The sequence below is a fragment of the Meriones unguiculatus genome, chromosome 2 (assembly GCF_030254825.1).
Source record: "Meriones unguiculatus strain TT.TT164.6M chromosome 2, Bangor_MerUng_6.1, whole genome shotgun sequence".
Lineage (NCBI taxonomy): Eukaryota > Metazoa > Chordata > Mammalia > Rodentia > Muridae > Meriones > Meriones unguiculatus.
The window spans coordinates 56,375,632-56,401,498 of record NC_083350.1 but is presented as its reverse complement, the minus strand read 5'-3'; the positions used below and the strand labels follow the sequence as shown (position 1 = coordinate 56,401,498).

Sequence of the window (25,867 nt, the reverse complement as noted above, 5' to 3'; positions counted from 1 at the left end):
TTGCTGGTTAACCTACTCCTCTCCTGTCCTGCCTTGTGTTTTCTGAAATGCTGTGACCCCTGGTAGTCACCTAGCTTTGAGACCATGTACGTAAAAAATGAACTTAAGCACAGGTTTTCCTGCTGATCCTTAGCACATTTAGAAAAGCTCAGACCTCATGTTTATAGCTCCTGTTTTTATGGTTGCCATATCCCTCCTGAGTCAAAGGTAGATTCGAAGAAGACCTGAAGGCACACTATCACCCAAGAAATGTGTGTTCGGGAAATGTTGACAGTAGGAAAAAAAAAAAGATGAGGCATCTAGAAGGAACAATGAAGTGTTACCACCATTAGATTCAATGCTTTATCATTCAACTGACTACGAAGTTCAGTTCTTACACCAAAGCAACAGCAGACAGCCGTTGTTCATATGTGTAAATAAACTAATGCTCTTACCTCATTTTTTGTTGCGGCAACAGAAACTGTCCTCTCTACTGTATAGAGAGGACATGCTTATCTGGTTCACCATTTTAGACAGCTGAAAACATAGTGTCAGTGCTTGTTGGGTTCTGATGAGCACTGTTTGGCTATAGCACACCTTTATAAGTAGATCCGAGTCAAAGCTAATATAGAATGACAAGATGATACAGGAAGCTAGATGTCATGTAAGGATCAGACCCATGACATTTTGTCACAACCTGTTCTGGAAGGAATTATTTTATTTCCTCATTCAGCCTTCTCCACTGATCTATTCCTCTGGGAAGGCTACCAATGTATCCCACTATAGATTCTATCACACCAATAGGACCAAGATTCCAGCACAGGAAGCTAGTGAAAATAAATCCAAATTGTATCGATGTCATAGCATCACCACATAGCTTTAAAACAATGTAAATATCAACTTGAAAATATTAATAAAATAAACTATGGCAGAACCACTTGTACTCTACCAACAAAATGATAAAAGTAGGCATTCTTCGTCTTCAGGAATCTCACCAATAGTAATTGTCAAGTCACATCTTGATTTGTACACATTGTTAATAAACAGAGCTGTAAAAAAAATTCAAATTCAAAAAAAATTCATATGTTCTTATAAAATAAAATATAATCCCAGTCGAAAATAATGCATGCTACTTTAAGAGGTACATACTTTTACTCCTATGTATGTATGGTATTTCATGTAACTTAAATAAGTGTAAAACTTTCACCTAAAATTATCCAGCTTCAAAGTCGCAAAATGGCTCATATCAGTTCATTTTAGTCAAAATTCCCATTATCTCAATGTCAAATTAAAGTAAATATGAGACACAGTCAATGTATTCTCATTGATTGACTAGGCTCAAGTAAGCCAATAGCATGCAATCCAGTCACACAGACCTTTATTGAACGCGAGCTCTGTGTCTAAAATCTTGGCAAATATTGAAAAGAAGAAATATAAGGGCACACGTGTAATTTTTCTCTTTTTCTTTTTTAATATAAGCATGCCTTAAGGAAAAGAAAAGAGAGAAGTCACAATGCTTTTACCGAAGGCTAGGTATGGCAGTATTTTAACCTTTCAACAATCAGTATATCTGTTGCTGGTGACTACGTATTTGGTAGATTTCACTGAATCATACTTTGCTCTTTCTTGGTGATTAAAAATGGATGAAAGTCATTTTTTTTTTTTTTTTGTTATCAAGAAAGGCCCAAGATGTACAAAATAGCATCCATGGTTCTGTCAAAATTTCTTGTTTGGGTTCTTCACAGTACAGCTGAAAATGAATAGCTGAAACATCTAGATTTGTATCTATTTTAGACATTATATGAACTTGAACAGGGCCCATAGATCCCTTGCAACTTTATTCCTCCATCTACAAATGTGTAGGTTGAACTGGGTAAAAAGAATTCTATCTATGTCTTATTTATAAAGCAAGTTTAATTGACATTGACTTGTCTAAAGTACTTATTAAATGGATTCTGCCATCATTTCTGCAGTTGAAAGTCAGAATTGGAACCTGTTATCTATTTCTCACACACATGTACATACATACATACATACATCTAGTAAAGATTTATTTAGTATTATGGTAATTTGTAAAACTATAGATTATGTTATACATATGGATTATTTTCTACTAATTAATAAATTAGTAGAAATTATATCAATTAAAACAATTTAAAAAATAATATTTGTAATTGTACACTGAGAACTATAATTATTATCTTAAAGTATAACTCTCTAGGCCATCTTGAATTCACTCAATTCTATAGAATGGTCTTGCCATGCTTGACATAAATTAGTCCCATAACAGACATTACTGTTAAGCTACCTAAGGACAAAACAAAATTCACTGAATTTTGCTGAAGGAACTGGTTCAAGCTGGAATCCTCAAATTGTTCTCACTCTATCACTGTGCACAAGAATTAGGATCACTCTGCTTCAAGAATCATGAAGTCATAGTCTGGGCAGTTTCACTTAAAAATCTGTTGGGATGAAGTTTTGTCCACTGTGTAAAGGTTTTCTCCAAGTGGGTTCCCTAGTAAGGGGAGCAGGGCTTCTCTGGCATGAACCCAGTGACAGGCTTTCTGATCTCCTCCCCGTGGGTGGTACAGCTTTGCCAGGCCACAGAGGAAGATGATACAGCCAGTTCTTATGAGACCTGATAGGCTAGGGTCAAATAGAAGGAAAGAAAGACCTCATCTATTAGTGGACTAGGGGAGGAGTATAGGGGGAGAAGAGAGAGGGATAGTAAGATTGGGAGGAGAGTAAGGAAGGGGACACACCTGGGATACAAATTGAATAAACTGTAATAAAAGATAATAATAAAAAAGAAAAAAAGGTTGTCTTAGTATTATTCAAATGCTGATTTCTGTGGCAGAGATCTGAATGCTTCATATTGTAATTCTTATGACTCCAACATATTTCATTAACATTCTCTTCAACATCTTCTGATTGGTTTAATAAAGAGCTCAAGAACGAATAACTGAGGTAGGATAGAAAAGGTGGGACTTCCAGGAGAAACAGGATCTCTGGGAAGTAATCAGACACAGGGAGTTCACCAGCCAGACGCAGAGGAAGAAACAAGGTACTGTAACTGAGAGGTAGCAGGCCATGTGGTAAAACATATATTAGTATAAATGGGTTAATAAGTTATAAGAGCGAGTTGGAAATGAGCCTAAGTTTAGGTCAAGCTTTTATAATTAATAAAGTCTCCATGTCATTATTGGGAGCTGGCAGTCCGGAGAAAGGACCATTATAAAAATCTTTCAAGTTTTACTCTTTCTTACTAGGCATTTCAAGTCAAATGTGCATGTAAATCCATTTCCTATGTTAGCCACACTCAGTGCCTGTCTAAAGACAGATTTTTTAGTCCACTCTAGTCATTTTGTATTCCTTTCTGAAATTTTTCATTCATACTTCTTCATCAGTTTTTTTCTACCCAAAATCCATACACACAATAAATACATAAAAACATTTAAAGAAACACATAGAGAATAGCATCTGTGCATAATAACAGTTAAAGAGCAGCATCCAGTGTGAAAGAATTAATTCAAGAGTAATTGGAAGCTGGGCACAGTGGCAAACGCTAGTAATCCCAGCACAGGGGAAGGCAGAGACAGGCACATGGGAGTTCAAAGTTGTCCTGGTCTACAAAGCAAGAACAGGACAGCCACGGCTAAACAGAGAAATCCTTTCTAGAAAACAAACAAGTAAAAAAGGGAAAGAAAGAATGATTGCAGATGAAAATGGAACTTTAGGACTGGCAAGATGACTGATTATGCCATTTAATAAAAATGCTTGCAGCCAAACTTGATGACAAGTTTGATCTCTAGTATCCACATGGTGGAAGAAGAGAGCCAACTCCTCCTCAAAGTTGTGGGTTGAGTCCTACACTAATGCTGTGATGTAAATGTGTTCATAAGCATGTACATACATACACACACACACACACACACAGAGAGAGAGAGAGAGAGAGAGAGAGAGAGAATGTAATAAAAGTGAGAATCAATCAATCAATCAATCAATCAATAAGTTAACTTTAAATTAATGCATACCACCCAGACATAATGTATGTTTTTGCTCAAGATAATGTTGTTTAAACAAAATGTATGAATTTTTGTTTGGTCAAGAGTGAAGTCATTTTTCTCATTATTAGTGATAATGCATTGATTTGTATGAAAAGAATGTGAATCGAGCCATCAGGTAGGCAGGTGAGCCAGGATGGGTGTGTACAAATACTTCTAGGAGCTATGAAGGAAGAAGCAATCCATGTGTCGAGCTTTCTTTTTTTTTTTTTTTTTTTTTGCAGTGATGGCAGGTTTAGCTATTATAGAAACTCCAGAACAAAATTAGTTTCATCTACTTCAAAGTTACAAATGTATATATTTATTTATTTATTTATTTATTTATTTTTTATCAGTTACATTTTATTAACTATGTATCCCAGCCGTGTCCCGATCCCTCATTCCCTCCCAGTCCCTCCCTCCCTCCCTCATCTCCACCGTGCCCCTTTCCAAGTCCACTGATGGGGGGACCTCCTCCCCATTCATCTGATCCTGTTTTATCAGGTATCTTCAGGACTGGCTGCAAAGCCCTCCTCTGTGGCCTAACAGGACTGCTCCTCCCTTCGGAGGTGGGGAGACCAAAGAGCCAGTCATTGAGTTCTTGTTGGAAATAGTCCCTGTTCCCCTCACTTTGGGAAACCAATTGGTTACTGAGCTACCACAGGCTACATCTGAGTGGAGGTTCTAGGTTATATCCATACATGGTCCTTGGTTGAATGTCAGTCTCAGAAAAGACCCTGTGCCCAGATATATTTGGTCCTTGTGGAACGCAACTGGTACCCCCAGCTCTGCTCTCTGCGCTGCACGGGGCTCCCCGCCCCACTGGGCCTGATTAGGCCCTGAAGGCTGGGATACAAGGCCAAGCAAGGTTATGACATTTACAGGATTCGTGTCCGTCATGGTGGCCACAAATACCCAGTTCCTAAGGGTGTTTAGGCAAGCTTGTCCACCTTGGTGTTAACCAGTTAAAATTTGCCTTCAGTCTGTTGCTTAGGAGCGAGCTGGACGCCATTGCAGGGCTATGAGAATCCTGAATTCTTCTTACTGGGTTGGTGAAAATTCCACATATAAATTTTTTGAGGTTGTCCTCATTGATCCATTCCATAAAGCTGTCAAAAGAAATCCTGATGCCCGGCGGATCACCAAACCAGTCCACAAACACAGAAGTATGAGCTGACATCTTTTGGCCGGAAGTGTCTTGAAAGGGACCCAAGTTCCACCACACTCTTGGTGGCTCTCGCCGTGCAGCCTGGAGAATGTGCAACACTCTTCAGCTCCACCGTTAAACACTTGTAAAATCCATACCCAATTAACAATTTAGGACAGTCAAAAATAAATAGTGTGAATCATATTGTCCTTTAAGGAATTCATTTTTTTGTAGAAATGGTAGAAAAAATGGTAGAAAACTAGGTACTCCTTAATTGTCTCTTTTAGGTCCTTTACTCATTATTTTTTCAGATTTTATAATTGCCTTGTTTACCTTGGGCTGGACAGATATTCCTACCTACACTGTCTGAATCACTGCACCATCCATCTCCCAGCCCCCATCCAATGCCATCCTCCTTAACCGTCCTATGTTCCATCCATAATCCTTTACTCATTATTTAAGATATTACTGATTTCTTTCAAAATTTATGGCAAAAATGAAGTTAAACAGGGGCTTCAGGAACATAAAGTAAACCAAACAAAAGAAAATTAGCAAACCTGTCTTTCTACTTGATATTTATGTCCTTTGAGAACTCGTTTCAACGCCTTTAGCTTTGAGATTTCAGCTCTTAGTATCTCATGTATGCTATGACACAAACATCAGTGTTTTAGGTGTGAGTTTATCAGTGTTAGAGAGTGATCGAAGCTACACAATGGAGGTAGATCATAACTGAAATCCTGTACTCTGCCTTAGGATCTAGAACCTGGGGAATAGGACAGGCAAAGGCAGTATAGGAGTCCTGTGTAAGGAAGGATAGCCAAATCAGTAAGACACAACCTAGGCAAATTCCACTCTCATGAGTTTTATTTCTAAATATCACTGAGAAGATAATTTTTATGGCAAGAATAACCTTTCCCCATACACATCAAGATTATAGACAGCAAAGACAAGTTTCTCCAGAGGAGTAATATGAATGGTGATAACGAAGAAGTTTGGGATGGACTCATTTTACTCTTCCAATATGCTAGTAGTAGTTGCTTTGCTTTGAGATTGTCAGAATGGTCTGAGATGATGTATTGTACTGGTTTGTATTTCTCGAACTCCACAAAAGGAAATCATGAATTTGAACTCTTCATAATTTGTAAGATGCTGTTGATTTGCATAGGACTTATTGGAACCTGATGAAAAGGGCTCTGGCTATGCTTGTCACCATGAGAGCCACTTAGATCAGTAACCATCAGTAACCAAAATTGAATGCAATGTGCCCCTAAGTAATTTACAGAAAGAAAAAAAAAACACTGTAGCAATTCTTTGCGTGTGTGTGTGTGTGTGTGTGTGTGTGTGTGTGTGTTATGAAGAGGGACAAAGACAATGTGGTGGCTTCAAAGCCTGATGTGACAGGTAATACAACCAAATGCAATCCTGGACTATCACTCCATGGTGTCACCCTTTATTTTGCATAGTTCAATTACTTTTCATTTCTTCAAGCAGATTGGAACCTTGCCAGTAAGTAGGTACATGCACTATAGCCTTGTCTTTTTGCAATGCTTTCATACAACAATAAAAACGGAGTTCTCAGAAATTCTTTCCTTTACTTCCTTTTGGAAATAGTTTCAACAAAACAATTTATTCTGTAATATCGTTTTTGGGTTCATTAACATGACAGCTAATACCCTGGAATTTTTCAAATTGATTTGTGGAAGTTGCTTTTTTTCTATTATTTTTAATATTAATGTTGGTGCCAACACACTACAAAATGTGTTATACAATACCACGCCTGAGCCTCACAGGAATTAGGATGATGTTTATGGAAGAAAGAACTGAACTATACAACGAATTTGAATTATTTGTTGAAGTTCACACAGGTTCTCAATGGTAATGTCAGGGCAAAATCTCAAAAGAGCTTTGTCACAGATCAAAGATCCTTTTCTTCAGACTGCTTGGCTTCACTACGTGAGAGTTCAGCTTTCTAAGTTTATTATACCATTTAAAAATAATCAGAATTCAAAAGCTAAAACTTATCAGTTTATTTCATACCTTAAAAATGGAAGGGGAGGAGGACCTCCCGTATCAGTGGACTTAGAGAAGGGCAGGGAGGAGATGAGGGAGGGAGGGTGGGATTGGAAGGGATTAAGGGAGGGGGCTACAACTGGGATACAAAGTTAATAAACTGTAACTAATATAAAAAATAAAAATTTAATTAAAAAAATGGAAGAGTTCAGCCTTACCAGGCCACAGAGGAAGACTATGAAAGACAGTCCTGATGAGACCTGATAGGCTAGGGTCAGATGGAAGGGGAGGTAGTCCTCTCCTGTCAGTGGACTGGAGAAGGGACATGGGAGAGAGGGATGAAGGGAGGGAGGGAGAGAAAGAAGGAGGGAGGGATAGGGAGAGGACAAGGGTCGGGGCTACAGCTGGTTTACAAAGTGAATAAATTGTAATAAATAAAAAATTGTATTTAAAAAAATGGAAGAGTTCTGCTAAAGCACTTGAGTCTGAATTAGCTGTTATTTATAACAGAAAGAATGTGCTTTAAGGATGACTGCACGGTATCATAACTGGCAAACACATGGTCCTCTCACTTGGAAACGAGCTAACCAGAACTCACATGCTGCGCCTTGGGAATAACTTCCCATAAAAACAGGCTCAGAACAGGCAAGTCCTGGAGCTATGGCAAGTGATATTCTAACATGACAAACAGAATCTCAGCTTAAAAAAAAAAATCTTCCCTTATCCCAAACCATTTTCTTCTTATATGCTGGAAAATGATCAAAATACAAACAAACCAAATTAACAAAAGTCAAAAGAGGGCCAAGCTCATGTCTTACTTCAGCTGACCCCCATTAAAGGGTTATTCCTTCAGGATCAATACCATTAATGCCTGACTATGGAGACCCAGCAATCAATGGAAAGTGATAAAGGAAACAGAATCAATAAGCATTAGAAAGACAACAGAGAGTGAAAAAAAGACAAATCCAGTGAGAATGTTGTGTAGGGTTTTGCCTGAATGAGAGGCCAGGAGCTGCTTGCAAGTTCTTTCTGTTACACTAATCTAAATTATTTCCTCGAAACTGGAAAAGCTCATGTTGGATACAATTAATATTAAATGCAGATAAAAGTATCATAGTATAACTGGAGATCTTGATTAACCTAAAAATTTCTTTAAGAAAATTCCACAGTCTGTAGTGAACCTTAACACCGGCTTATAAAGCATTGGGTTTTTGTTGGTCTTACAACAAGGAAGTTCCCTCAGGAGGCTGAGGAACCAACTCATTATAGCATTAGTTGCGTTACATCTATCATTTAGCAATTAATAGTGCTGGAAATACTCTTGAGAATGCACAATATCTGGGGCAAAGAGATTGAATGTACAAACAGGAAGCAGCCAGACCATGCATGAAAACATAACTAACTTGCTCCTGAAGAAATCTTACTGGGAAACAAACAAGATGCATATGCTCGATCCTCCCTTTAACAAGCTGCTCTGCTAAACCCCAACGTGTAGGAAGCCAGACTTCTATCTCCAGTAACAATCCCACATACAATAAATTCTCAGTCCCAAGCAAACTGGATTAATAACTCAAAATTTCCTCAATTTTGTCTGTGCTTAAAACTTAGGATCAACCTAAAAAAGGCAGTGTGCCATTCTGTAATCACATAGAGCAGCTGTAGGTAAGCCAAATTGCCCCTGCACCTCCTTATGCCAACAGCTTTCAAAGAAGCACACCTGAAGCCATCTTCTCATGCCCTACTATAAAGTTGTGCCGTTAGTCTGCTTGCCCTGGACTCTGACAAAACGCCATTGATCCCTGATGACTCCCTTCCTCTGAATTAACAGTAGTGTAAGAACACAGATGGTTCCGAAGATTAGGCAGGACATAGGAGTAAATGCATGACCTCGAGTCATTTCTGAGAGCGCTCTGACCACGCCCTCATTAAAATACTTCATCTGCTGGAGTGTAGCTCAGTGGTCAAGCAATTGCCCAGCATGCATAAAGTTCTGGGTTCAATACCCGGGATGGCAGAAAAGTAAGCCAAAACAAACAAGCACATTAGAAAATCCCAGGTAATATGCATAATCATTTCAGAATATCATGTTAGGGAAGCTCGTCCCTGATATATGTTCCTTCCCCCGTAGGTTTATGGAAAATTGCCTCCATTTGGTGCTATCGCAGCTTCTTTTTTATAAATGCAAAGCCAAACAAAAAAACAAAACAAAAAAAATTGAGGCTTTTTAAAGGGAATGTACAATTTTTATAAGTTACAAAATCGTATTTTAAAATATTTTTTCTGTAAAAAGGGTTGTGATTTATATTTTTTTTAAATATAAGTCCTCTATCTAGAGTACTGAAATTATAACCAACCTTGAGACAGGTAACTTCAGGATTTCAGCTTCTATATCCTCAGGTTTCATCAGAATCTGACTGTCTTTATGTGTTTCCATAGCTCTCTTGCAATAAATTATGCTCATTGCAGAAGTATATGAATATTATTTAGTCATGCTGTTTGTCCTTCCTATTTGTCGATTCCAACTCTCACTTTTGATGTTATGAAATAAGTATGGTATTTTGTGGAAGGATAACCTTTTTTCTCAAAATCTAGTCCCAATTTTCTCATGTGTGGAAGCAGTTTATTTTTTCAGAAGTCATAGTGAGGCTTTTCTCTCTCAACCCTCCACAGCTTTCTTAGAAATCTCATGTCATCCCAGACAAAATACCCTGCATACTTTATTTGTCTGGTAAATTCCTTTTAACATAAATTTAACACTTCACATCTATTTCTGCTAAATCTCATTTCTATATTTATTCCCGTTGTTCAGGCCATTTCCAGGCGCTGGTACATCTTTGCTGGAGTCTGCCACACAAATATTGCTTGTGCATGACATTGCTCCCCAAGGCAAATTAATCCTTCAGGACCTTAGCCAGATTCACCTTCTGCTGTGATGCAACTGTGATTGTCATTTGTTAATTTTATTTTCATTTAATGATCTGTTAGTATAGATCTGTCATAGCTTAATTTTATTTCCATCTGGTGGAAAGAATATAGGGCGTTATCAAACTGTCTTGGAAATAAAATAGCCTTGGGTCTTCCATTACCAATGACTGTCATCCTCTATCAAAATAATATAAACTATTCAGTCAGAAACAGAAGATTGAAATGTAAATGACTAGTATAAAACAACTGATTTACTCCAAAACTGTAGTTTAATTGTTAATTATCCATTTATCCATGTATTTCTCTATATAAAATGATTAATTTACATATGTGTATTAGGGAAGGCAGGTTGTAAATATATTTGTTTATGTTTATCAAATACCACACACAGAAACAGTTTATGAGAATGCCGATTTCCCCTAAATAAACTTTGTTATTAATTTTAAAAAGAAATGTTCTATGATTTGATGAAAAATCCTGTCTTGGTTACTTTCAGTAAGATAAAACTAAATTTCCAATAAATGGTTCTTTTAGAAGCTCAATCAAAAAATAATAATAATCAGTGGTTCTGTTGTTAGTACTTGGGAAATGTCCAGTGTTTTCTTTAAGGTTAGAAGTGATTGAGGAATCATGAAAAGTTACGATGACACAAACCAGTCACTTATGCATATCACTGAAAGACACCAACTCAATCATAAACCTTCAACCAACAATTTGTCCTGCCTACAAAATGTGCTAGGGTAAAGGCAGTGCAGAAATTGTGAGCGTGGCCAACCAATGACTGCTTAGCTTGAGTTTCATAGCATGAGAGGGAGCCCACCCCTGATACTGCTCGGGTGGCCAGGAAGACAGAGGCTGGCTGGAGGTTGGTCAGGAGAGTTAGCATGAATTATTAACAGAGTTAGAGATTTAATACTGAAAGATGTTAAGGTGAGCGGAAATAGCTGTCACCACAGTTCAGAACAGTCTGATAAAAAGCAACTTCAGAGAGTGTGAAGAGTGCTACATTGGGAACACAGTACTGTGGAGACCCACAGGGAGAAACAACTGTCTGGTAAGGGGCAGTCACAAAGGAACATCATTGAAATGGACACATACCCATGAAGATGTTTTTAATTATGAGCTCATCACTGACGCCCACTGTATCGTGCACAGTTCTTTGAGGGGCAGAACAAATAGAGCACCTGCCTATATTAGATTGGCTTATACATAGAAGGTGAGTAGTCCAAGAGACTTTTGACTTCTGTAAAGGAGACTGCCTGCTAGCTTGTCAGTCTGTGCAGTTAAATTCCTCAACGGTCTCGATTTGACACTGAAAAGCTAGAACTTTTTTTTAAGGTTTTTTTGTTTTTTTTGTTTTTTTTTTAGAATTTGATGTATGTGTACTAATTTATGTCACTGTTTTTCGCTCCATCTCCTTCCATGTCCTCCTCCTCCTCTCTCCCTCTCAAATTCACGACATGTTCTTTTTAATTATATATGCGTGAATATGACATTCTTATCCATTTAATATTATTCATATGTTTATGTATTTAGGGATGACCATTTGGAACCAGATAGCCTATCAGGGTTCTTGTGCCTGGAAAAGTCCCTTGTCCTTGACTTACAGTACCAGGTATAACCTCCCTCCAGCTGAACTGGCCTTAAGTCCAATTATGTTGCTGGATATCCCCAAGATTTAAGTGTCATTAGTGTATCATTAGGGAAATCTTTCCATGCTGGTCATTGTTGTGGGTCACAGGCATTACAGATGGGTAGAACAACTGTTTCTCTCCCTTGGAAGCTTTCATGACACCTTCAACTAGTATGAGAACAAGGCCTCATTGAGGAGACTGCCAGGTCATTTCCAGCTTAGTTCCTCCAAGTCTTGTGTCCAAAGCATGTTGTCTCTTCAGCAATAGAGTCTTACCTTCAAGATCTGGAAGGCAATCAATGGCTACAGCAATAGCCTATTCTGCTTTGGGGAGCTCTTCAACTTCTGTAAATTAAAACTTGTAGGAGATATTATGTGACAACAACCTTCCACCCCCAAAACACAAACAGTCCAGACAGGAAGCTAATGAAGAGAGTCCTTAAAACTGTGATAATAATGCTAAAGTGTAGCTCTTCACAGTTGATGGCTTCCGGTGGGAAGCCGTGGGCAAACACTCAAGTTTTCTTTAAGGGGTTGGCCACTGGAAGTTTAACTATGCTCCAATGAGTTTATGGGCAAGACAAATTGGCCTTGGTGGGTTTTTGTTTTGTTGTTTTGTTTTGCTGGGGAGGAATGGAAAGGAAGTATGATCAGGGTACATTATACAGAATTCTCAAATGATTAACAAAAAACATTATGTTTGGGGGAAGAACTCGTAGGAAAGTTTCCCGTGCCTTGCACTAGTGTTTGTTTGTTTGTTTTTGTTTTTGTTTTGTTAAACTCTCTGGCTTTGGGCGAACATTAGCAACACAAGTGCTGTGACTTCATTCAAACAATACATTCACATATTAACAAACACGTGTTTGTGTGAGAGTGTGAGTGTGTGAATGTGTGTGTGAGTATATGTGTGTTTGCGTCTGTGTGAGTGTGTGTCTGTGTGAGAGAGTATGTATGCATGTGTATATGTGTGAGTGTGAGTGTGTGAGAGTGTGTATGTGTGTGCGTGTGGGTGCATCTGTGTGTGCATGTGTGTGAGAGTGTATGTTTATGTCTGTATGTTTGTTTGTGTGTGAGAGTTTGTGTGTGCATCTCTGTGTGAGAGAATGTGTGAGTGGGTATCTGTGTGTTTTAAGTAAACTAAATTGTGTTTTCTATGGCTTTTTCAGGCAATCTTAGTGTTATTTAGCCTTCCTTTTCCTCTCCCTGTGCATTGCCCTTTCAATTTTCGCTCATCCCCCTTCATAACATCAGCATTCTCTATCCTCCTATTCAGAGCTTCTGCCTCTCCCATGGTTCATTTTTACTTTCCTGGCTTCTGTGAATTAAATTCAGACTGACATAAAAAGCAATCATCAGAGCCGCACGCATTGAAATCTGTTACTTCAGCTTTTCCAAAATCCCAAGCTAGATTCCATTCCCCTGTGGCCTCTCCTATTTCCCCACTAATAAAATACGAAATAAAAATGATGCACTATTAATATAAGGGCAATAATTTGGAAGTTATAGGGTAAAGTTTTATGAAACTCCTTGATACAGTGGTGGTTGAGATTGTATGCAGGACATGGGTGTGACTACCTGTTAGGAAACTCAGTGGTCAGAACTCAGAAACATAAAGCCACAACCAAAAAGAGCTGAATTAAGAATATATATATATATGGAGAGAGAGAGATAAAGAAAGAGAACAAATTTTGCTCATTTATCATTGTATTGGCTTCAGTGACATTGGAATGAAGCCAGAAAGCGCAGGGCTTCCCCAGTTTAGAAAGTTATTGTGACCTACTTCTATAGAACTTTGAAGGTATATAACTGAGACTAGAATATTGGGAAATTGTTGAGATGTGTAGTCAGGACTCCAAAGATAGTCATAAAAGAGGCTCTTCATTGCGGGAAGTCCAACATATTAAATATTAGAGACAGAAGAACAAAAGTTGATTCAGGAATATTAAAGAGAGAAAATATAAGTAATAATTAAAATGGTGTTAAATGCCTTGGAGATATCCAATAAGCATGTGATCATTCGTTGCATGTATGGACACTTAAAGAATCAAGGGGATAATAAGGTTTGAGGAACATTTATTATGAAATAAAAATTACAGTATTTGAGTTCAGATGAGTTCTATCTTTAGGCTTAAAAGCCAAAAGATTTGACAGAATGATATACATCAAATTTAAGAAGCAAGAAATATGGGATTGTAAGTCAACAAATTTTATGGTGACATAGACTTAGTAGTTATTAGTATAGCAGACACAGTTGAAAAAAATGAACAAAATTTTAAAGGGACTATCTGAAAATGAAAGTAGGAGAGAAAAAATAAAACCCCATAGGCAGTAGAAACTAAAGGTCAAGGTAAAAGGAGATTATAGAATCTAGAAAGTAGAGACTCAGCCCTTTATGAACAGGGAAAGAAAGTTGAACTATGTTGGAAGCCGCGTGATCATCTCGCCAGCAAGAACGCACACGGACACAAGGATCCTTCTGCAACAGGCTTTATTACAGTCAAGCGATGAAAGGAGAGCCGCGGCCCCACGACGCTCGGGGCGGCAGTGGGGCGGCAGTGCGGCCACGGCACGGGCCCGGCCACCTCGCGGGTGCGGGTGAGGACGGGCAACCCCCGGGCAGGGAGAGATGGAGGAGAGAGTTAGCCCCGAAGTGGCGCTGTTTATATAAGCCCTGGTCGCACCTAAGTGATGTGTCATACCCTGATTGGCTGCTCACTCTTCACCCCTGGGCAGTGGCTTGGCGCGCTTACGCAACCTGCACATGCGCCCTGGAGGTTCTTTACAGTTTTGAGGGCGGATGTCAGCGCCAGTAGATGGCGTCTGAGTCTCAGCTCTCCACATCTCCCCCTTTTGTTTTAAATATAGCAAGTCCCCTTTTGCCGACGAAGTGCTGTGCCAATTTATTTAGAGCATAACCAACGTCTGAGTCTGGTGGAAGGCAATGCTCAGCCCTTACCCGTCATTGGAGCAACGTCCTCACAGCGAGGCTGTCCTGTCTTAGGTGGGCGGAGACTTATTTGCACTCTTCTGTCACTGACTTTCCAGACCATTTGATTTTTATACTCATGAGGAGACAACATGGAATTGCACCCACCCCCGTGCAATGGGAACATGTCCCCGGGAGTGCAAGGGCTGCTAATCCAGTCTCATCCAATTTTGTGGCACTACAACTACAAAGGCAGAGGTAACCTTGTTGTTTATCATTCTTTTAACATGGAAAGCCAAACCTCGGGAGACGAGCCTTGCTCTAGGGCTGCTAGTGCTTATGCGATCACCATCTTGTCATGTTTTTGTTGGGTTTTGAGTTTGCAGAACAACCAGAGTAAAAACACTAAGCCACAACATAATGCTGCACCAAACATTCCAACCCCCACCCAATCTTTAAAATAAGAAAAGGCGGAAGAAACCCAGGATAATAAGCCATCTGTGAGCGATGAATCCACTCGAGTAGAATTAGTGGTCACCACCGCCACCCTTAATTCTTCAAGTAGTAGCAGGTGTATTTGTTGAAAGATCATCTTCAGCTGTCACGAGCTTTCGCGTGAGGCGCTCCGGTACCCAGAATGGATTGTTTTCTTCCTGTGGGAAAACACAGACAGCTCCCCTGGATCTTATTAAGATAGCATCCGGGCCTTTCCATTGACCAGTCAAGACATCCTTCCATTTGACCATTTCCTTAGGCCTATCAGGCTCTAAGCAGTGGCGATCAGCCGCCGAATGGCCCTGACTGTCCTAATTTAAAAAATTGAGAGTAAAGAGTGCCAAGGAAACAGTCACTCATGGCACTGAGGGCAGAGCCTCCTCGACTCCCCCTTTTTGTTTTATTAAGTAGGATTTTAGAGTGCGATGAGCACGTTCGATAATACCCTGTCCTTGAGGGTTATATGGGAGACCCGTTAGGTGGGTCACTCCCATTTGATGACAAAACTGTCCAAATTTTTGAGAAGTATAGGCTGGCCCATTGTCAGTTTTTAGAATTTTGGGCTTTCCCCAGGCACTCCATGCCTCCAGGCAATGTTGAATAACATGGGCTGCCTTTTCTCCAGTCAGGGGAGAAGCAACCATAACTCCAGAGCAAGTATCAACGGAAACATGCAAATATTGAAGTTTACCAAAAAATGAAATGTGGGTAACATCCATCTGCCACACTTGTAGCGGACGGATTCCTCTGGGATTAATCCCAACATGAGGCATAGGTAAGAACTGACAACAATTTTGACATTGAGTAACAATATCTCTAGCTTCTTTTCTAGTTATGTCAAATCGATGACGCAATGTCTCAGCTGTAACATGAAATTTTTTATGAAACTCCTTAGCCAATTCTAAATTTGAAAGGAGGGCAAATGCAATCATCTTTGTGGCTCGATCTGCCAGGTCATTTCCATGGGACATGGGCCCCGGTAGACCGGAATGAGCCCTAATATGTGTAATAAAAACAGGGGATCTTCTGGTAATTAAGGCAAATTGAATCCTTTGAAAAATTTTTGCAAGCTTGCTAGATGCTTTAATCAATCCAGCAGCCTCTAAGATTTTGGTTGCATTTACCACATAACTAGAATCAGAAACAATATTTAAAGGACCTGGAAATTTTTCCAAAACTTTTAGCACTACTAAACATTCCACAATTTGAGGTGAGGTCTCATGATATTGCTTAGAAAAAACTTTATTATTAACCACATAAGCTCCCACTCCTGTTTTTGACCCATCTGTATAAACCACCAGTCCATCCCGAAGTGGTTCCTGGGATGAGGAAGGAACCTACTTCTGAAATTTGGACCTTTTTAGTGGCAATATGCAATCCCCATTGCTGCAGGGTTTTTTGTAACAAAGGATACGGCATTAAAATTGAACAGTACCTGAACAAAATGGTGGCAAACTCATAGCTCCACCCTCTTTATCTCCGGACCAGTATGGCAGCTGGCCACGTGCAACTGAACTCAGCTGGAAACCCTAAACAAACATGGCAGCCAAACTACAGCTTTACGTGCTTTTATTGCTGAACCATCATGGCGGCAGGCCATGTGCTAGCATTAGCACAGGCTGCGACTGACAACACCAAGGACAGCCATTAGGTGGTGCTGATACAGTAAACACTATGGAGCACCTATAATCCCCCAAAACCAAAAGTTCTTAGTGATTAAACAAGCTTTAGAATTAACTGCTGCCTCCTTGCCCGAATCAAAGATGGTGCCGGCTACATGGAAACCTCTGATATACCCCAAGGTCCCGTCCATTTTTCCCAAAGCCAAGATGGCTGCGCCCAGTTACCAGCCACGTGGAAGCCTCTGATGAAAGCCAAGATGGCTGCGCCCAGGCATTTAGCGGGAATTTTAATTTTATTGGATAGAGGCTTTTCTTTTGGGTTTTTTCTTCTCCTTTTACCTTTCTCTCCCAGGGCGTTCTTTCCCTTACCTCTCGCTTCTGTGGCTTTAACATCCACAGAAGGGCCTTTCTTCTTAGAGACGTCTCTATTTCTATCCATTTGGGCCCCTAATCTTTTGTCACGTTCTGTTTCTGACATGCCGTCTTGTATCTCCTCTAACACTCCCTTAGTGCCTACTCTTAGCCTTTTGTTAATCTCTTCCCTTCCGAGGCCGCCCTCAAGCTTGTACGAAACCAAAAGAAAGAGGATGAGGGCAACGATCACAACAGGGAAAGCAATAAGGGCTTCTGCTAGCTGAAATGAAAAATGAGATAAATGAGATAAAGATCGAACATGCCTCTCAGGACTAACCTCAATGTTGCAGTTCTGAATCCTCCCAGCAAACGGGGGGCTCTCCTCGGCACCAGCGGTGGCAGGCTCCCTGCTTTCTGGGTGATTCGTTCCCGGTTTTCGGCACCAGATGTTGGAAGCTGCGTGATCGTCTCGCCAGCAAGAACGCACACGGACACAAGGATCCTTCTGCAACAGGCTTTATTACAGTCAAGCGATGAAAGGAGGAGAGAGCCTCGGCCCCACGACGCTCGGGGCGGCAGCGCGGTCACGGCACGGGCCCGGCCACCTCGCGGGCACGGGTGGTGCTCGCATTGGCCGACGGGCGCCACGGCGTACCGCCAGCCGCAGCCGGGGCGGGCAACCCCCGGGCAGGGAGAGATGGAGGAGAGAGTTAGCCCCGAAGTGGCGCTGTTTATATAAGCCCTGGTCGCACCTAAGTGACGTGTCATACCCTGATTGGCTGCTCACTCTTCACCCCTGGGCAGTGGCTTGGCGCGCTTACACAACCTGCACATGCGCCCTGGAGGTTCTTTACAGTTTTGAGGGCAGATGTCAGCGCCACTAGATGGCGTCTGAATCTCAGCTCTCCACAGAACTAGATTTCAAATAAAGACAGTCTATCATGTTTGGCTACAAACAAGTTACTGATAACATTCACAAGAGTGACTTGTATGTGGTATTGAGAATAAAAAATACATTGCAGCAGAAATGAACAAGAACTGGAGACAATGGCATTAGTCTTTCTGATAACAAACATCAGAATCAACATATTTTCAGAGTTCCTTCCATAGCTTCTCTTGTCTACATGATGTCTCTCTCATTTACATAATAAATAATGTAACCTCTATTGAATATTCACTTGTTTATGGTGAAATAAGTAAATACTTATTGAGAGCTCTGTAGGAACAAACTTCCAGGTGTGCTCAGTTTTACATATCAAATCTGGTAGTTTTAGTAAGGCTAAAATCGAGGTGCTGACTGAGGTGGAGTCCCGGGAGAGAAGGCCTTTTAAATCTTGACAGTTGGTTTGCAGATCCCGGCTGTTACGTTTCTAAGTCTGATTCACCCATTTTGCTGGCTGTTAAAGGGGGCCAGTTCTCTGCGTCAGAAGGCAGGCCACATGCCTTCCAATAAGGCACCTCAGTCTCAAGAGCAGCTGCACTTCCAGTCCTGAGGATGTGTCTTCCTGCCGCTAACGCCTACAGGAAAGTGCCTTTAGTGCTTGTCCTCAGGTATGGGACCATGTGACGCAAAGGCTCTGGAGCATTCTGTCATATGACATTCTTCTCATCTGAAAGTGTCTTCTGTATTTATCTTTATGTATACTGTCTGAAATTTTAATACTTGTAAGAACTCTGCATTATCATATATTCATATATATGTTTCAGATAAACATTTGAAATTTGACCCTGAAGATTTTTCTGAGCAGAAAAGAAATTATTCTATGCATAGAATGAATTAAAAGGTACACACTGAAGTTTGATAATATAACAATTGCTGTTTTATTCTAAGTGATGATAATGGCACAAGAATCTTAGGGAAAAGTGTATATATATTTATGTAACAAAGTATGCGTTACATAAAGCATGTGTTATATGTTTGTTAAATACAAACATATACATAGGAAAATAAAAATCAAAATCAGGGGCTTAAGAACAACAGAGTGCTACAGAGACATAAGAACTAAAAATATGAAAATATGGAGACATTAGCTTAAAATAATGGTACTACTTTCCTTCTATCTGTGGGTACGTTATACTGATTCTGAAAACCCAGGGAAGAACTTATGAGGGTGGAAAGAAGTTCTCATGCCACCTACAAGACACAATCTTGGACCTTCTAGAGATGTGTTTGGGCAAATCCAGATTCTGTAGGTTGAGATGCTGAAAATCTTCACCATTGTGAAGACTGAGAATTAATCTGTATTTTACAAATGCGAACACAAAATCAGCTCAGTGGTGGTTCTGTAGACATTTTGTCTCATATTGCTTTGTTTAAGCATTTTCTCTCTTATTGGTCTGTTGCTTTTATATAAATGTTTCCAGTTGTGTGTGTGTGTGTTGTGTTTTTTTTTCTTTAAATTCTTATTTGATTGGGTTTTTGTTTGTTTGTTTTGTTTTGTTTTGTTTTCCTATTTGTTGCTTAAAGTGAAAGAGAAAGAAAGGCCCTGGAGTGGGTTAGAGAGTTAGGAAGGCTATGGGAAAAGTATAGGAAATGGAAATGATAAGCAGAGTATTACTATGAAAAATGTACTTTCAATAGAAATGTATTTTCAAAAATAGTGCTGAACCAACATTAAAATAGTTTTAACTATGGAAGTTGCATTGAAGTTACATCAGACTGATGATAATTTTTTTCTCCACCAAGAAAAAATATGTAAAAAAATATTTATTCTTTTTTTTTCCAAGACAGTGTTTCTCTGTGTAGCTCTTGGCTGTCCTGGACTCCTTTTGTGGACCAGGCTGGCATCAAACTCACATAGAAGATAGATCTGCCTTCCTCTGCTTCCCAGAGTGCTGGGATTACAGGCGTTCACCACCACTCCCAGCAATTTATTCTGATTTTTAAATATGTATTATAATAATCATATGATAATGAAAAAGATAGACAACAAGAATATGATTAATACATTAAGAAGTGAGAAAAAAGCCAAGCATGGTGATACATGTCTTTAATCTTAAGTATTTGAGAAGCAGAAGCAAATGAGTATCTTGTGAGTTCAGGGCTGGCCTGGTCTACTCAGTGAGTAAAATAGAAAAACTCTGCCTAAAAGGGAAAAGAAATGTTAGCTTAAAAAGAGAGAGAGATCACAGAGATCACAAAGGCCGGAGATCAAAAGACTACTATGCTTAAATTTTTATTGAAAAGATAATCTAAAACCCAAAGAACACTTCATATGGTAAGAGAAATATAGTTAAAATATAGATAATCTTAGTAATATAGCCTGGCCTCATTAGCAAAGAGAACTTAACAAATCCACAATCATAATAGGAGTTGTATATATTGCTTTTGACAACTGCCAGATAAAATAGCAAATATGTGAATAAAAAGATAAGACTTAAGGTATAGTATTCACCGATTTAATCTAATTGGTATATAAAACATTGCATTTTGTAACTATAGAACATGCATTTTAATATACCTGAAACAGAAATATAGGCCAAATGTTTGCATGATCCAAATTCCTATCACCTTATATTCATGCAATGAAGCTAGAGGTAATTACAACCAAAAGCAAATTGGGAAATTATTTATAACTATATTGTAACAATTTTTCAAGCACATATCCAAAGAATAAAGAGGAAATTGCAACAGAATTCAGAAAAGACTTTAAAATTAAAAAAAAAAACAAAAATACATATTTTAAGATTTCTCATATACAGCTAAAGATGAGCCCAGAGGGAAATTTAAAACTTCATCTTTTATAAATATATATATATATATATATGAAATAAAGTTTTTTTAAAAATCTACTTAAATATTCATTTTAAGAAATTAGACTTAAGGAACAAAACTCCCAAAGTAGAAGGTGTATAAATAGAAAAGAAATTACAAACAAAATTATCTAATAAAAAATAAAGCCCAGAAGAAAAACTACAGAGAAAACTGATAAAACTGCCTCAGTCCCTGAATATATTGAAAGAGAAGAGATAAAACATAAAATAAAATGAAGAGGGAAAGTGGGTCATAATATCACCCCAATCAGGTACAAAGTTCACAGTATATAGGAGATATCCTGGGAGAAAATATATTTTAAAATCTCCATTTATTTTTTTTTTACTTTTATAAAGCTATCCATAACAAAGAACTTTTATCAAATGAGTGTTTTTGTCACAATATTTCCAACATATACTTAGGAGACAATTTTTATAGTATTGTTAGTTTGTCCTAAGTATATGAGTTTTTGTAATGAAACCTAACTGGTATTATGCTGAGAATATACAAACTACTCCTCCAAACAAACCCAAATGCTAAAAAGTTTAAATATATTATTAAAAACTCAACGACATGTAGAAAAACAATACACCACAAGCTAAATTACCTGTAATACAAAGCAATAACCCTGGATTTAAGGCTTTAAGTTTTTCTCTTTCTATCCCTTAAATATATAAGTAGATGCTGTAATATTTGGTAACTCAGAGCTCAGCCATAAAGGAGAGAGAGAGAAAAAAAAAACAGAGCTGAATATTACTCTCTCTAAGGCTCAATGAACATCACACAAGAAGGGATGCAAATGGCGTTTTGCTTAATTTTTTTAAACTTTTTCCCTTTAGAAAAAAATTAATTTCGTGTGTGTGTGTCCTGCTCATATCACACATGAGTAAACCTAGCAGGTTCAGTAATATGGTATGAAACCATTTGGTGCCTCAAAGGGACATTTAGGGAAGAATGGTATTTGGCATGGATAATTCCTTGGATTTCTCTCCTTTTCTCCTCCTCCATGTTTGATTTGCAATCAAAACAATCAGTTAACATCTGGCTAGGACATTCAAAATGCCACCAATTTTGAATCATTCTGCCCTAGGGCAAGACTATCCATCACTCATTTTCACCATTACCCACATTATGTCAATTGCTAGGATGTGTTTATGCAGAGTTAATGGGCTGTGTTGTAAGGAATAAGGTTGGTCTGGATGTAGAGCTATTGCAGACTGTGCTTAATGACTGTAATAGCAGCCTTTACACATGAATTCCTTTGACACATCAAGCAGAAATACTAGCAAAGATCCCTAGGAGATCCATTTCAAACTTTTGGCGATGATCACAGGGAACAGGTGAAAATAGTTACATATTCGTCTTCTATCAAAAATGCCAATGCTTCTAGAAGTTGAAGGTGCAGGTATGACTATGGACAGAATTCTCACTTGTAGAAAACTCAACACGTACCTTGAAATATTTTTTAAATAGAATTACATGAAAATCAATTAACGTTGTTTCCTTGATGGTGAGGAGTACGTCCCTGCCTAATTTCCAAACTGACTTGCAAGTGTCTTTTGGCCACACCAAACCTTTCTTCCCTGATCTGATACACAGTGATATCATTTGAAGGGACTGTCAATGGCCACACAGTGGGACTGTTCTGTGGTTTTTCTCTGTCACCATTCCAGCCTCACTTTCTTAACTGCGGTGTCTCTTTCAGTTGTTAGGAATCAGATGGTACAGTCTCTTATGTCCTTTACACCATCTATGACAGTAGTGTTACAGACTTGTACTCCAGTTAGGAAATGGAGAAAATAAATGATAGAATGTATCAAAAGGCTAACTGGTAGTATCAGAGACCAAGTCAAACTTTATCTAATATTGATAGAGTCCATGGTTGTATTCAGAATGCTCAAAACTCTATTCAAATGACACTGCTTCATCTCAGAAGCATCATAATTGAGGTATGTTTTCTCTATTCTGCCTCTGCAAAACCGCTCTATTATTTTTTATTGGTGCTTTGCTTACTATGCAAAGTGGTCTTCTCTCATCTCAAAGACTGATACAAATTATAGTTCTATTAATTACATTTGTTCTATGAGTTCATGCATATATAATTCATTCTAATTACTCTAAGCCTCACCCCCGTTAAACCTGCTGCTTCCCTACAAATCTTTTCCCCACCTTTATGTCTTTTTGTTGTGTTTTTAACAGTGAGTTTAACCAGAGTTATCTGTTTGATCGTGGCTTTGGAACTATCCCTTTGAATTTGGTGAGCTTCCCAGGGTTACACAGGCTTGTGCAGGCCCGGTACTGAGAACTGCAGCTACGAGTTCATGACTGCCATGCCTGTGTCTTGTCCAGAATACGGCATTTTACAACCCTTCTTTCTATTGCCCAACTGGAGCATTCTTACTGGAATATTCGTTATATTCCTTCCTCTGTGAGATTTCTTCAGCCTTACAGGGAGTATTCTTTCTAATATTAACTGATATTTCATCTCGATAATAAGCTACACTTAACATCCTAATTTTGTTTGTAGGATTTTATAAGAGCTGAGTAGTACATGATAAGACAATGTCAGATAAAATGCTTTGGAAGTAACACTAAGCAAAAACAATGGAACAAAACCAGGTAGTAGGAAGTCTCTGAAGATTTTTTCCTGAGTTCAGAGGTTAAACATCCATAGAAGAAGCTAAACCAAAGGACTTGAGTCTGTAATCCTTGTGCAGAGACAGGCAGATTCCAGGAGCTTACTGGCCAGCCTAAGATAATAAATGAATGCCAGGTTCTGTAATAAATCTTTTCTCAAAAGAAAAAAAAAACTGAGGAAGACACACTGTTCTCTATCTACGGCCTCCACTGGCACAGGCATACTTGCATACACGTGTGCACATACTCTCACATACATATACTACGGACACAGACATACACAATACACACACACACAAATACAGTGGCATTAATATATATTTTCAGAAAATAAACATAATAGTCTTGAGTCTCCTTGTAAGAGTCTTGCAGTGACTTGGAATAAATTTGTGGCACTTGTCTTGCACATTTGCTCTAACTTAGCCACCTGTACCTTCACTCTTACTATAATTAAGGTCAAGATAGAGCTTTCTGCTATACCAGTTGAGCGCGTCTGAAAAAACTCATATGGAGCTGCCACATTTAACACTATTTTAAGTATGTGTGAACTAGGCCATTTGCAAGTCAGCTCCTGTTCTGGTCAATGTAGTAAACGTGGACAGTTTGGACACAGAAATCAAACACATAATTCAAAATAAATTAATGAAGTCTTTTCCTCTCTAAGCTTTTGTTTTTGTTTCATGAGAATTTATATTATTCACCTTTTCATGCTAAAAAAAAAAGTCAAACAAAAAGAAAACCTAGACGCTTTTATGTAAATTGTCCATATGATAGAATCTACTTTCACCAGTAACTGCATATTTTTGGTCTCTGCCCTTGTATTTCAAGTGATTATTTTAATTCTTGCTCTGTAGCAGCATTTCGGGGCACTTGAAAATGCTCTCATGCAGGCTTCTACTGAGGTGGCTACAGCATTCTGTGTATGTTCATCAGTCACTCAGAGCATTTCTAGTACATTCTGGCTCTCTAAAAATGCAACTTGTCAGGCTAAGCCATGGAGGAACATAGGCAGCTCATGGCTGCTGCTGGAGAGAAGTGGTATGTCTCTGGGGAGAGACTACCCATTAGTTACCATTGTGAGAGTAAATAACGACTAAATTTTTTCGTACAAACCACCTAAATTAAAGGCAGATTTGTATCAGGATTTTCTAATTTTTTATATTTTAAATGCTTTCACACACATGCATGCACACACACAATGTAATTGGTTTATACTGACCGTTATCTTGTGTTATCCCTCTCACATTCACAGAACCTGTATTTCTTCCCCAGGGGGTGGGGAAGCTGCAGATACCAATACTCTAACCAAGGACTTTGCATGGAGAGGACCTAGACCCCTGCTCAGAGGAAGCCCATAGGCAGCTCAGTCTCCAAGTAGGTTTCCTATTAAGGGGTACAGGGGCTGTCATTGACATGAACTCAATGGCCGGCTCTTTGATCACCTCTTTGAAGGGGGGACAGCCTTACCAGGCCACAGAGGAAGACAGTGCAGACCGTCCTGATGAGACCTGATAGACTAGGATCAGGTGGAAGGGGAGGAGGTCCTCTCCTATCAGGGTACTAGGGAAAGGGCATAGGCGGAGTAGAGGAAGGGTGGGACTGGGAGGAGATGAGGGAGGGGGCTGCAGCAGGGACACAAAGTGAATAAATTGAATAAATAAATAAATAAAATTTTAAAGAAGGAATGTAAATCTCAAAATTAAAACAAAACGAAGAAAAGAAAAGGAATCTGCCATCAGACTTCCATATCACAGCTACTCTCATTACTGGGAGCCAAGAGAATGTTCTACAGAAGGTAAGACATGTCAAACTTTATCAAATGTAATTTTATGAGATTTTGGAATAATTTTTATATTTGTTGGATAGTAAAGTATGGTGGGAGCTTACTTTTGATTGAAGCTAGACCATTATATAGAGACATTTTTATCAGGGAGATACTTTCTATCATTCTATTAGTTTAATTTAAGCATTATCATGTTGAAATTTATGTAGCAATTAAGAGGTAAATTTTTATTCTGGAGGCACAGAGAAAGGGCAGGATCGTCACTCAGGATATACAGTTATGAGAAGGTTAACCATCCTTTGCTCACTGCCATAATTCAGTAAATGTATCACATAATGAAACTCTGTGGTAATTCATATTTCCTGACAAAACCTGTAATGAGAACAGAAAATGAAATGAATCTATCTATTCACTTGACCCAGTGTGCAAACAGAAGGTAAGAGAATTCTACTTATGCCCTCTGAAAGTCATCATTAGCTATAATCTCAGGATGTTTTTTCCTTGGATAACTTAACAATAAATTTGTTGAAAAATCTTCTCTTTCACTTAAAATAAAAGT

At 38.8% G+C, this 25,867-nt stretch overlaps 1 protein-coding gene and 1 pseudogene across 4 annotated transcripts in view; one reads left to right on the top strand and one right to left on the bottom strand.

The window, feature by feature from the left end:
- The window catches only part of LOC132652241 (large ribosomal subunit protein eL15-like), a 60,607-nt pseudogene extending 55,299 nt beyond the window's left edge, over positions 1-5,308 (top strand).
- The window catches only part of Rit2 (Ras like without CAAX 2), a 337,828-nt gene that overhangs the window by 76,978 nt on the left and 234,983 nt on the right, over positions 1-25,867 (bottom strand). The gene's annotated exons all lie outside the window — the stretch shown is intronic.